The following is a 14,048-nucleotide window of genomic DNA, read 5'->3' as shown; positions in this document are numbered from 1 at the left end:
TCTCACAGTCTTTCATGTACTCTCAGGTGCTGCCACTCCACAGGAGGGGAGTTCAGATACAGAGGGATAAAAGAAGCGGTTTCAGAAGATGTGTTAGTGTCTGTTCTCCAGTCTGTGGGTATAAGGAGATCTTAGGCACAGCCAGAAACCAGCTTAACTCTCCTCAGTTTCAGCCAAGCCCTGCATGGACTGGAACGTCCTCACCCCCAGAGTGTGATTGTGAGCAGTCCTTGGCCCTGGACTTGAATGGATTGACAGGAGGCTGGAAGTTGGTCTTAGTTAATGCTTCAAAGAAATAATCTTAAAATAATTCAGGAAATTATTTTTCATAACATTTTCACTTCAGAGTGTGAGGTTTGTGTCTGAAGATAGCCTCACCCACACAGGGCATGTGGCTGTGGATGATCCCTTTGTGCACACGAATACCAAATTCTCCTTCAAATCTTTGCTGTCAATTTAAATCAATAGCACTGAAATGGTTTTTTATTTTCAGCCTCAGTTCATTGACTTTGTTTCACTGGTTGTTCCTTTGTACCTGGTTCACACTTGAGTTATCATTTTGTTCTTCGTTGTTATGTTGAATTAGATCAAAATAACATTCTCTGTCATCTGCATCATCTGCATGTGACCTTTCAGCAGCACTGTTCCCCTTGGTGGCACTTTTTGAAAGTAGGAATTGGTTTGGCAATTTTTTTATGGAGTAGCCCTTTACTTTGGATGCCTAATTTTACCTCTGCAGAGCCTCCTGTTTCAGAAATCCTTTATGTGTGTAAATATTTATTGCCTTTATGGCTGTAATATCTGAATACTTCACTAATGACAATGTAATGCTTTTCTGAGTTAGGGAGGTGGGAGGAGAATACCCCATTTTACAATTTTTCCTTTTACAGCTGTGAAAATGAGCATAATTTGGATTATAACCATGAGCAAACCATTTAGAGGAGACTAGGGATTAAACTTTACCATCCTGAGTATCTCAGATAAAGACACCAAAATACAAAACCATCTCTAAACAACAAAAAAATCCTCCTGAGACTGCAGCAAGGACTAATTGTACTAAATAGGATGATGGAGAGACATTTCTGGTAGGTGAGAATCAGCAACTGGAGCAGCAGAAAGCAGGATGAATGATCCAGAGTAGACTTCAAAGCTTTGGAGCCTCTGCCCTGTGTCAGCTCAGCTGTTTCTCTGAGCAAAATTACAGCATTTGGAAAAGTTCTTCCACAGTGAAGCTCTAGTGGGTGGCCCTTGGGCTTCCCCAGAGCAGGTGGGAGCTGTGGTGGATGGCAACATTTTTGCTCTTATGATTAAGAGGACAGTATTTGGTGAACTGGATTCACAATATCACAAATTGTAGCCTGGAAATGACACTCTTATCTCATTGAATGTTTTAAATGCTGGGATTTTGCAAAGGGAATCTGCTCCTTCCGTGGACTTGCATCCAGCTGTGTCTCTGTTCTTCAGTCTTTTTTTAGGAAAAAGCACCTCTTTTTGGATGTGAGATCTGTGGAAAAAACCACCCAATTTCCTCATTAGTGCTTTTAGCAAGCTTGGTATGATTTATTTACAAATACCTTTACTCCATCTGTTTCTCTGCTCTATACATAACCCTCACTTTGGGCACACAAATAGCTTCCTTAGCTTCATGCTTCAATTTATTTCACATTTTTGTGCTGGAGGGCACTTTAAGGCTGTTTACTTTACAATCATTTTAGGGAAATATTTATTTTGCATGCAGTTTTCAGTGAAATTGAACCAAGAACCTTGGATAGGTTTCCACTCATGGTTGGTTTATAAAAATTGTGGGTGAAATTCTGACTTTGGTGAGTTTTGGCATCAATCTGCAGTGCCAGGAATCATCTGCAGGATCTGCTTTGGTGAACCTCATTTTCAGCTCAGATCAAATTCAATGTTGCCCCTTTAATTCTCATGGCAGACACATCCAGGGGATGCACAGGAATGTAACCTGTTTTATCCAAGCCCTGTCCTCATTTGCTTGTTCCCCTCTAAATTCATCCCTGCAGCATCAGGGAGGGGGAATCTGATGGGTCCTGCTGTCAGATGGAACAATTGTGTGTTTTTTGTGGCACCAGGGGAGATTTTTCCTGGTGGGAAGCAGATCTAGCTCCAATCCAGGAGCTGATCAGGGAAAAGGGGCTGGGGGTGAGGGTACAGACCTGCCCTTTTGTCTCTCAGTCCCTTGCTTTGCTGAGCCCTCCCTCGGCTGCTGCACTCAGGAGTTAGGGCTGATTGCTTGTTCTGCTGGCTCCCCTGAGGCCATCTGAGCAGGAATTCCAGCTATGATCCTTCTGTCTCTCCCCTCTGCAGTGCCAAAGGCAAGGCTCCAGCTGACTTTGCTAGCAGAGGAACAAACAGAGTTGGTTTTGCCTGAAATGACGTATTGTGATATCTTTGTTTTTCTGCAGCGACAATTTGCACAGTCCTTTTCTTGGTCCCCACCTTAGAAAAATACTGGTGTGGGTATGTTAGCTGAAAAGCCCTCCCTCTGGGCTTTAGGTTAACATTGCTCTGGGAAAGAAACTTGGATTCTTGCCCTTTTAAATGTCAGAATGCAGTGTTTGGGCATTAAGTTGAAAGGAGAATTCCAGAATGCTCCGCAGAGGATTTTGATGGAGAGGAGAGTATTAGGTATGCTCCAACCTGTTCTGGTTGCTTCTGTAAACTTTCTTGTATTCCATGGAAAGAGAACAGTCCTTCCAGAGTTTTGGAAAAGGATTCTGTCTGAAGTTGCCCTTACAAGAGGCTCAAGTTTTGGTGAGCTAAAAATGGCATTTTTCATGGACTCACAAACCATCCTGAGTTGCAAGGGATGGTCTCCAAGGATCACCAAAGCCCAATGCCTGGCTCTACACAAGACACCTTTTTTGAGTCCGTTTTCCCAGCCTGAGCTAGATTAATACCCCAGGATATAACCCAGTCCCTGGAGCTGTTAGAGGAGGAAGAATCCCTGCTAGGAACAGGGGCTCTTGGAGCCTGCTGATGGTTTGGTTGCTGATTGACTGTGATGGGTGAAATCCCCATCAAAATCAGTGGAAAAACTCCCCCTGATTTGAGCAGGGGCAGGATTGCCTCTGTCTGTTCCCAGCCCTGCAGAAGGGATGAAAAAGTTAAGCTCTGTATATTTACTGGCTCTCTGATCCCTGAGCCTGTTTAATGTCCCAGTGAGAGCTCCATCCATCCAGGCCAGCTCCCACACACATTTGAGCCCCTCCTCCCAGACTCTGCTTCTTCTCTGGTATCTGCTGTCCTTGGGTGAAATCTCTTGCTGACATTGCCTCTCTTGACTCAGTCAACCACTGTTATAATCATAGAGAGAAATTACAGTGAGAGAAATTATAGCTTTTTCTGGCCTGGTGGCTTGGAAGCCAAGAGCCTTTTGAACTGGAGCAGCAGTTATCCTAATGACATGGGGAGGGAAGGCTGGGGAGGGGAGCCTGTGTATCTTGGGAACTTCAGGAAATGAAGGGGAGCCTCACATGGGCTGCTGTTGGCTCCCTAATTCCTGACCCTGAATTAAAGAGCTCCTGTGGGCAGCATGACAGGGGTTTGGGCTGCCCAGCCACAACCCAACTCAACGTGAGGTGACACCAGGTCTCCCAGGTCATTCTGAAGATCACCACCTTGCTGGAAGGAGATGTTTCTAGTCAGGAATGATTCCTCACCTTTTGGGTTTTGATCTAAGTGTGCCAGAGAATGCCCCAAAAGAGATCAGACTCTGTGACAGTCTCAGCTTAAAGTGGGGTTTAGACAGGATGAGGGTGTGGGATGGTATTTAAACCCTGCAGTGGAGATTAAATTCTATTCTGCCTGACTGGGTGCATTTATTTGGTGTTATTAGGGTTAGTCCTGTGCTGGTCTAGAGTCTAAATGGTGAGAGGAAGAGGAGGGAAGCAGAGACAGAAGGGGGTGACAGCAGTGGTCAGGCAGGGACTCGTGGCTGAGCTGGAATTATAAAACCAAGTGTTTTGCATCCAAGAGCAGCGACCACAGAGCTGCAGTGTCTCCCCAGGTCCCTGGCTGTGTGCACACAGCACTGCATTGTTCCACAGGCACCAGCCCCAGTTTTGTTTCTCTTTGCACCTAGAGATGAAAGAGGAACTGTGCCCTGGGACCAGCCCTGCAGATGGGCTGCTCTGGCCCTGGAACTCATTTCTCTTTCTGGCAGCGCTTCTTCTGCCCCAAAAAAATGTTTAGTTCTCTAGAAATGTAGTGAAAATGCCTACACATTATTGGGGATTTCTATGAGTGGGAATCCTTGCTCTCTGTGACTGGAATAATGACATCCCCACGCAGAGGTGCAGTCCCTCCTGCCCTGTCCCTCCTCTCTCCAGCTCCCCTTGGTCCTTTTTACACCCCCATAACCAGCCTTGGCCCTGATTCACCCTAAATCTCTTTGCTTCACCGGCTCCCAGCTTCCTGCTGCTGTGTTTGTACCTTTCATTCAGGGCAGGCTTAAAATCCTTAATGAGAAAGTGGGGCTGTAAGCAGAGCTGGGCAGTTCCCTGGTGTGAGCTTCTCTTGCCGAGCTTTTAAACCCCTCTAAGTCCATTAGGCTCTGCCTGCAGGGATTGTGCAGCCTCTGTCCAGGGCTTGCTCTGCTCCCAGCATCCCAGCAGTGCTGGATGGGATCCCCATTGTCCTGGGGGGGATTCCAGTGGGGGCTTATGGAGATGTGCCAAGTCCTTGATGTCCCTTGCCAGAGAGCACAGGAGGAAGCAGCTGTGCAGGCCTCAGATGTGTGATGTGTTTCTGTGTGTGCTGAGGGGGCGTTTTGTGACCCTTTGGGCCATAGCTAGGTTTGCCACCTCTCTGTGCTGTGAGGAACAAGCTCCTGTGGGAGCACACAGGGACTCAGGGGCCCTTTGGCTGTGTCTGGGATGGTGCAGGAGACCTGTGGTGTGGTGAGGTGTTTAACTCTGCTGTCACACACTTAGCTGGGCCGTCATTCCCCCTCAGTGCTGAAGGGTGAAATCATTTGCCCTGATGTTGGGCTGGAGTCCTGTGAAACCTCTGTGCAGTCTAGCCTGGCTTGTTTTTGAGTCAGTCAGGAGATTTTTCCATGTTTTCCATCTTTTCCTTCCCCAGAGCTGCTGAGCATCCTGCCCCTTTCTCCTCTCCATCCTTCTGCCTCTTGGTAGCACTGATTTTTTCAAAGAGCAGGTGAGAAGTCCCTTTCTCTGTTTGTTTTGTCCCATTCTGCTCCAGCCTCTCCCTGTGCAGGAAGGAGGGGATGGAATCAATTCCACACATGCTGGAGCTTGGTTTAGTTTGGAACACACAAGGGCTGGAGTGGCAGCAGTTCTGACAGTGCAGATGTGACTTAGATTCTTTTCATGCATCCAAAAAGAGGGATTCATCTCAGGAGAAATTAACCTGTGTTGTCTGTTGATGCAATAGCACTTCATGCCTCTTATTCCATTTAATGGTGGGGATCAATGATGCTGCTTTCCCCCTGCATGGGGAAGAGTTCTTTTGCTTGAAGAGCTGCTTTGAAGTGCTTTTTTTACAGAATCACTAAATAGTTTGGGTTTGAAGGGACCTTAAAGATCATCTTGTCCCACCCCTTGCCACGGGCAGGGTACCTTCCACCACCCAGATGGTTCCAAGCCCTGTCCAGTGTGTCCTTAAACACTTCCAGGGATGGGGAACCTGAGCCAGGGCCTCACCACCCTTCAAATAAAGAATTTCTTCTTAATACGTCATTTAAACCTGCCCCCCTTCTGCTTAAGGCCACCTGCTTTCTCCTATGACTACATGCCCTTGTGAAAAGTCCCAAAAAACCCCAAATTCTTGCTTTCTTTGTCCAGTGGTCTCATCCCCAAGATGCAGGCCCTAGAGATGACACAGGGGTAAAGAGCTGGTGGGTCTCTCTGGTGGCCTGTGTCTCACCCAGCTGCTTACATCCATGGGAAATGTACGTGATGTTCTCATGGGGGCTGGTGTGAAAGTTGGCTCCTCCAGGTCTGGTGTGGATGGAAAAAAAATCTGAAAAAATAAAGTGTAATTATCCACCTCGCTTCTTTTAACATCGTTAGCTGCTTGTGCTAGGTTTTCAGAGCATGTGTGTTAAACCTTGCTAGCTAAAGTGTCCTAATCACCTTCGAGAGTCCTAATCACCTTCAAGTCTTGGCAAGGCCTTCAAGGCAGCAGCAGGAAGTGGTCCCACCAGCTCTTTTCTTGGCCTGTTTTTGTGGGTGGGGAATTTTTGCCTCCCCACCAAGTGTTCAACACTTTGGCTACTTTTGCCTTCCTGTGAGCTTGGCTAAGCAGAAAATGCTCTGGTCAGGCAGGATCCTTCCTTTCTCCACATTGGAAATGAGCTCTGTGTGCCACGGGAGGGAAGCAAGTGGAGCCTGAAAGAAGCAAAGGCTGTAACCAACTGCAGGATTCCCCACTTGGGATGGATTTGGAATGCTGCCTGTGGAGTGGGATTTGATGTCTTTGATCAGCAGAGCCTTTTTCCCCCCTCTTTCCTTCAGCTCCAGTGCCTTTAGAGTTCGTAGATCCCATCTGTTTCTTAGAAACTGGATTTATTTTTTTTTTAATCTTTCTGGTGAGAGGGAGAATTGTTTGAGGAATACAAATGAGCTCCTCCTGTCTGGCACACTTTAATCACCCTCAGGAACTGCCAGTTGTTAGCAGCTTGGGGCTGTGCCTGCATCTTTTCACAGCCCTCACTCCCATGGAAGCCCTGTGCATTTGCAAGGAATGCAGAGATGGACATTTACAAGTTGTGGCTTCTGGGAGAACTCTTTTCTTCCCTTGATACCCTGCAGTTGGTGTTGGGACCTCCTCTGTGATAATGGGAATATCATTCCATTTCTTCATGCTGGTTGCTGGCTGTCTGTAATGGCAGGTGGCTTTGTTGCTGAGGGGTTGTGGTTTTAATTCAAATTCATTAAGCTCACCTAGAGCCTCATATCATAAGTAAGAAGTGATTATTTTTGTGAAGAGCTACCTGAGAAGCTGGTGTGGGCAGTACTGGAAGTGAGGAGATAATCCCTGTCCCTCCCACTTGATATCTGCAGATCCAGAGGAGAGTGCTTTTGGCTTCCTATGTAGGTAAAAGAAGGAACTTGTAGCTTTCACATGCAAGTGTGAGCTGGGAGATGCTTTGGTTGGTTTTCAGAGCCCACCAAAAAGGGCTCAGCTTTTGGAAGCTTCCCTTCCCATTTGTCCAAGTTTGTTTCCACCACATTGCTTTTGTCCCTAGAAGCAGCTACATATGTACAGCGTGGATATTTTTGGGTCTGGGGGATTGGTGGTGGTGTTTTACATATGAATGAAATTCCTTTGCACAGCCTCCAAGCAGCAGGAACTGGGGAAGGAGTTCCTGGAGAACTTTCCCAAATTATTGCACAGCACTGAGTTGGTGCAGGGAAGGGGAAGTTCCTAAACTGCAGCACCCTGAGTGGTTTGTGCCCCCAAATTTGGGCTCTTCATGGGCCTGGCGAGATTGCAGACTCCTTGAAAAGCCAGACAGGGCCAGTTCAGCAGCCAGGGACAGTGTCACAGGATTCTCTGTTTAAATATTCCAATACTGCTTCAAAAAAATCTCATTCCAGTGGCTGTCAGTTAATGATACTTTCCAGCAGGCTTTTCTTTACTTCAGATAAGATTTCTGAGGATTAGTATCAGTGTCCCAAGAGAAGAGTTCAGCTACTGATGGGCTACAAAGGACTTTTCAGCCTGATGGGCAGAGACACTTTCCACTGTTGTTGCAGTGTGTTTTAAACTTTCGGGTCCCTTCCCCAGGTGTGCCAATACCCGTCTTCCTCTTCCCCCTCGCCCCCTTGCTGAGTGAGTCCTGTCAATCAGGCTCAACATTCCAGCAAGGCGTCGTGTGGTTGGTCAAGTTCAAAGGATGCCCCTCAGGCCCAGAGGCCATTGGCCTGTCTAGGTGCCATCCTCTCCTGAGACCCTGCCCCTCCCACCTGGTTGGTGGCTCACCTGTCCCCTCCCCTCCCCCTGCCCCGGGAGCTTAAAAGGTGAATCAGGCCATGCGGTCGGGATTCTGTTGGAGCTGTTCCGAATATTCAGACTTCTGTGACCATGGAATAAACCTCTGGATATAACCCTCCAGCAGAATCCATCGCCTTTTTCTCTTCACCATCGCCTGAAGCTTTCCTCCTGAGGTAAACGGAGTTCCTAACAAGCCTGGACTTGTTCAGTGCCCAGCTTCAACCACCAGCAAGCCAAAGGTGTCTCTGGGGTGATACACCACAGCTGCCGCCTTTGGCCCAGCAGCAAGGGTCAGACTGGCCCAGGCACAATCTAACTGGTAATATTGGGATTCTGTTCCAATACACTGTGAATGGAAAAAGTTTTGGAAAGATTTTGTAGCGCAGCTGAGTAAAATGTAGGTGTGCAATGTGTTCTTAGAAGCAGGATTGGGCCATGGAACAGCTGAGGGCTCTGAACCAGTCAGTCCTGCTGCAATGCAAACACTGTCATACAGGGGAAGGTGGCAGCTGAATGGAGCACCTTGCACTGAGCCATCCCAACCAGATCCAGGGGCAATTCCAGCTGTTCATGGAATCCCAGAATGTTTTGGGTTGGAAGGGACTTTAAAGCCCATCCAGTCCCACCCCCTGCCATGGGCAGAAACACCTCCCACTATCCTGGGTTGCTCCAACCTCTGTCCAGCCTGGCCTTGGACAGGAATGCGGCAGCCACAGCTTTTCTGGACAACCTGTGCCAAGACCTCCCACCCTTTTAGCAAATAATTTCCTTCTAATACCACATTTGAGACAGAAAATTAAGCCAAGGTGTAGAAAGCAACAGTTGCCCCTAAAGACTTGGTGCATGGATAAAACAGAAGTTACATCTTGTGTGTAGGAGTTTCCCAAACCAGTTTGCCACAGGATGGGTGTCTCTCTTTGGGTGGGCAGCTCAGGAGTGATGCTTTGTGCCCCAAACCTTGGGCTCTTCACAAGTCTAGGAAGACAGCAGACAGCTTGTGAGGCCGGGCTGGGCTGGCTCAGAGCTGGAGGAGGAGGTTCAGGGCTTGGGGAACGTGCCACAGGAGTCTCTGTTTAAAGTGGGGATTGTCTCGCTAGGACCTCCCACAGGTTAATGATTTCAGCAAGCACCAGAGCTAATTTTCAGCCAATATCAGTGCCACAGAGTGGAGAGAACACCTGCAGATGGGCTGGTGTGGTCAGGAAATGGCTGTGTGAGGGACGGGTGTGCTGCTTGATCCTTGTCCATTGGTGGAAACCGGGTTCTGCTGCACCTCCCACCAGGATTTCTCCATAAACATTCAGGTCTCATTCAGTGCTCTGCCCTGCCTGCAGTTGTGTGAGAGCAGTTTGAGTGGGAGCAGGATGGGGACTGCGGGTGTTGGAGCAGAAGTGGCTGTGGTTTGGCAGTGGTGGGTGACAGCTTCCTCCTTGGAACATGATGTCACCTTGTTACAGTCACGAGGAGAGGAAGTGTCTGGTTCTCATCCAGGCAGGGGAGATGTTTATTTGACAAATACAGGGTTTTTCTTTTCCCCTGTATTAATACAAGCTGTATTAATAAAAAGTGCTTGTGTAGAATCAGAGCTCTTCACATTTAGTTTATTTTTTGGGGGTAAAAAACCAACTTTTCTAATGCCAAACACACAAAGCCCTCTCAGAACCACTACAAATTTCCATTGTAAAAACATGTTCGTCTTCATCTCCAACACCCCTGAAACAGCCCCAGGCCATGAAATGAAGGTGAGAATCCAAAACTCAGTGAGAATAATGCCAGTCCAGAACTGTTCCAGCTTCCCAGCGAGTGGAAAAAGCCCAAGGGGCAGGACACATCTCCAGTGACCTGAGAGGGACAGGGTTGTCTCATGGCACGTGATCTTTTGTCCTCCTGTGTCTGATCAGCTCTTGCCCCTTGGATGTGTTATTAATTCTTGTGTTTTGTCTTGACTTGAAAGTCATGGCTACAAACTGAGGTTTTTTTCCATCTCAGTCCCTCAAGGTTTACAGACCAATTAATATGGAAGCCTTGGAAGCCCTGTGTGCTCTTTTCATGGCCTTCAAGTGTGGAGTAATGCCTGAAAGAAGTGATAAATCTTGGAACCACTTCCATGTCCCTTTTGAACTTTGTTCCCCTCCTTCTCTGCCATGGTGACCTCCTGAGATACAATAAATGCACAATAAACCTGTACTGGGAAGAGATGGAGCCTTTTTTTGATCTGACCTTCATATGTTGCCATGCCAGCTGCTGGGGGGTTATTAATAATTGTGTGAATTCTTTATGTTTGTGTCCAGCTGGCCTCAGATTGTCAATTGTATTTTGGATGTAATCAGCCAAAAGGGCAAGTGAAATATCTGTGTGACATCAGTGAGGGAATAAGGGAATGTTGCAGTCTGAAAATGCAATCAGTGGAGCACGGATGTGTCTGATTCTTCTGAGCCTGGTCCAGCTTCTGATTTCTCCACATTAGGTCTTATAAACTGGATCTGAACTGACAGAAAACAACATGTGATGTAATTTAGGCTGCCTTTACTATGAATTTGGCAGGCATGTACAGGAGACCAGCCCTTGGGTAGTTGTATTAGTACCATAAATGCTGTTCTGTGCAGGGCTGTAGCTCTTCAGAGTAATCTCCTTATTGCAGTATCTTTTCTTGGGGAAGGGGGGCAGGGGGAAGGGAACAAGAATAAAATATTGTGGGAATAAATCCCCACAAATACACAGCTGAAAATCTGGTTGCTGGAACCAGGATGTGTAGAAAATCCTTCATTTGATTTCTCTTTAGCTGAGGTGCATCAGGTCCATAGAGCAGTTTCCTTTGATGTGATTTTGTCGCTGTCCTTCCTTTTCCCAGATCAAACCCATGACCCAGAGTGTGGTTTAGAGGAAGAATTGGGATTGAATCAGAAAAAAAGGAGGCGTGAGGCTCTTCTGGATTGCTTTATTTGGGATTTTTGAGCTCAGAGAAGGGTTGTGGTCTCTGGATGGGTGCAGGGCTGCTTAGCTGGAAATTGGGGTTTAATACTTAAATCAGAATTTTTGCTGCTGAAAATGGCTTTGTTACTGGATGGGGCAGTTTTTGGTAGCTCAATTCCTTGACACATAAAAGGTAGAAGGAATTGTGGTATTTTACCAGCTGAGAATTTGAAGCCTCTGGATGAAATAAGGTCTGTGATGATGATGATATAATCTATGGGTCAGTCAAGGGCCTGACTTTCAGTTCACAGAGATTGATTTTATTCCTCTTGCTTTCACAGAATTACTCCTACTTCCCATCAGTGCCAGGAAAATATTCCTGCAGCCACAGCCTGACAACTCCAGACTTCTAAGTAGGGACCTGTGCAATTACCAGGGCTGAATTTAATTACAGCCTCTCAGTAAAATGGCTTGTGACAGAATGTACAACTCAGTAAATTCACCAGATTTCACCACACACAGTTGCTGTGGGGATTAAGTAGTATTAAAAAGGCAGATGTGTTTATAGTGATCAAGTTGCTATTTAAAGTTTTGGGTAGGGGATATCTGCCTGTTAACAGTTAAGCTTAAATGTTGAGGATTTTCACCTTATAAACTCCTGTTAAACAATAGGCACATTTAATGCTGGTAGGAGCAAGAAATAATGTGTAAAACTGCAGTCTGTAATAGCAACTGGAACCACCCTGAATACATGGTTTTTATTACATACACAATTTTGGTAACATGTGACCCTAATTCATGTTTATATTGTCCATTTCAAACAGTTTTTCTCCTTCCTGGTAGTGGCATTCATGAGCTGAAGCCCCAGAAAATTTTCATGCATGCTTTGGATGACACTTAATTAAACCAGCTGAAAAAAATCCTTTCCAGTGGAAAGCTGGAAGCATGGGCTATTAATAGAAGCTCCAGGAACGAGTTGTTTGCAAGCCAAGGCTTGCTCAACTGAGGCAGGATGCAAAAAAGAAAAAAAAAATGCACATGCCACAATGCCAGGAAGCTATAAAATCCATTAATCCCCACCCATGAGCACATCCATCCCAAAAGCAGAGTTCTGTTTTCAAGGCAAGGCAAAGAGCTTGATCCAGCTCTCCCTCTGAAGCAATAATTTCTCTGGAGTTTAGCAAGGGGTCAAAAATATAAAGGCATTGCTCTTCATCTGCTTTTTTTTTTTTTTTTTTTTTTTTTTTAATTTGAGAGAGATTCCAAGTGCCAGAAAGAGATCATGTGGAATTTTTCTGGCTCTAGTCTCAGAGTATCCTGCAGGCTGTTGGGTAATTCCCCAGCTTTCTGTGCTGGATCCCTCTTGCCCATCTCGCTTCTTGCTCAGGGTGCAGGTCCCACTCTGCTCCAGGAAAGCTCTTCAGGAGCAGAAAGCCCCAGAAAGCCCCAAAAGGGAGCCAAGATGTGATGCAGCATTTCCTAAAGCCACCATTTAAAGCTGAAATTGGCACCATTTTCAGTGGGCTGTGGAAGTGGTTTTAAAGTCTGGGAGCAGCTGGATGAAGACAAGGAGGAGTTTCAGGCCAGCCTGAACTGTGGTTCAGCTTTCAGGCTGCCCTTTCTGGAATCAGTTGTTGGACTTGATCTGTGCAGGTCCCTTCCAGCTCAGGGTATTCCATGTTTCTGTGAATTGTGCAAAAAAGCAGTAGGAGCGATCTGAACTTTGAAATTACTTGTGTGGATGGGATTGTGCTGGGATCTCATTTTAGTACAGGTTTTATGTTAATGCATGATAAGAATGTGTTAATAATGGGTGATGCTAGCACTCTTATATAAAGCGCTGATAGCACTTCTTTTTTTCCATGATTTTTCCATGCTTATGTTAAAACAACGCTGCTTTATTTTCCCCATCCTTGGAGCATTTAATCCATTCCCCTAAGTTTTTGCCTTCCCCTTTCATTTCGCACCCAATTATCTCCCCACCAGCATCTAGCCAGTTTGGCCCATGCGATACAGAATATTCCAGCATGGCTGGGTGCCAGCTTTGGTGCAGAGGAGCCACATGGATCACCCAGTGTTGTTGTCTCACTTCAGCTCATTGTCTGCCTTTAATCCTGAGCCCATTAATCTGTCCGAGGAGGAGGAGGAGGAGGAGGAGGAGGAGCGAAGCCCCCCGAGCTGAGCAGGCAGGCAGGGAAGCAGCCCTTGCTGGTGGTGGGTGGGAGCTGGAAAACTGGGCAGCAGGAGCAGGGGCACCTTTTAATCCTGTGTGTAATGACAGGAGAGCCAAACCAGGAATGGGAAGGGTAATTAAGAGTCTGGATGATTAGGGCTGGAGCTTGTGTGTCCAGAGGTGCTCAAATCCCACTGCCCTCAGAGGGAGCTTAGAACTTGGGTTGTCTGGGAGAAAGACTGTCCAGGTGTTTTCAAATCCTGTCAGTGTTTAATAAGAAAAAAATTAGAATATTTTTAATGTATAAAATAGTTTTTCTGATTTTTTTTTAAAAGAAGTTCCTTTGCTGGTGTAACGGCCTTGTTTGCCCTCCGCCCTGGGCTGCTGCATTTTGGGTTTTGCAGCTCAAAAGGTTAAAAGATAATCTACAGAATGTTTTCTGCTCTTAGCTGAGAAACCAGTGTAACCCTGAGCTTGGCTTTGCCCTGTGCCTTGCTGAGAATGTGTTAAATAAAGAGAAACATTTGGATTAGACCTGAATTTCACTCAGATTCAGGGAGCCACTACAAGGCCCACAAAGCTATTTAATTTCTTCTTTGAAGATTTCAGCACTGATTAAAGGATTCTTACATTATCTTTTCCTTTTCTTTTTGTTTTTTTTTTTTCTTCTCAGTTTTTTTTTTCTGTTTTTGGAACAAGCTTTTAGTTTAAAAATGAGCTGGCAACTTCCTTCTCAGACCTCAAGCAGCTGAATTCATTTGCACTGCAAAAAAACCAACAACAGGAAGAAAACATCTGGGCTGGGAAGCACAGCAGATCAAGGCTGTGGTGGTGGAGGGAATAAAGGGGTGACAGCAGCCTCTGTCACTGCAGCTTGTTTGAAGTGTGCCCTGCAGGCGTGGGGTCACCCAGGGATTGGACATTGCTGGTTCCCGAGGCCATGGAAGGAAAGATGAGGCGGTGGGATGGGATCCCAGGG

At 46.4% G+C, this 14,048-nt stretch overlaps 1 protein-coding gene across 4 annotated transcripts in view; it reads left to right on the top strand.

The window, feature by feature from the left end:
* Positions 1-14,048, top strand: part of DPYSL2 (dihydropyrimidinase like 2) — a 56,228-nt gene that overhangs the window by 17,039 nt on the left and 25,141 nt on the right. The window lies entirely within an intron of this gene.

Source organism: Zonotrichia albicollis, chromosome 26, assembly GCF_047830755.1.
Source record: "Zonotrichia albicollis isolate bZonAlb1 chromosome 26, bZonAlb1.hap1, whole genome shotgun sequence".
Taxonomy (NCBI): domain Eukaryota; kingdom Metazoa; phylum Chordata; class Aves; order Passeriformes; family Passerellidae; genus Zonotrichia; species Zonotrichia albicollis.
Note: the sequence above shows the minus strand (reverse complement) of the source record. Positions and strands in the feature narration are given on the sequence as shown.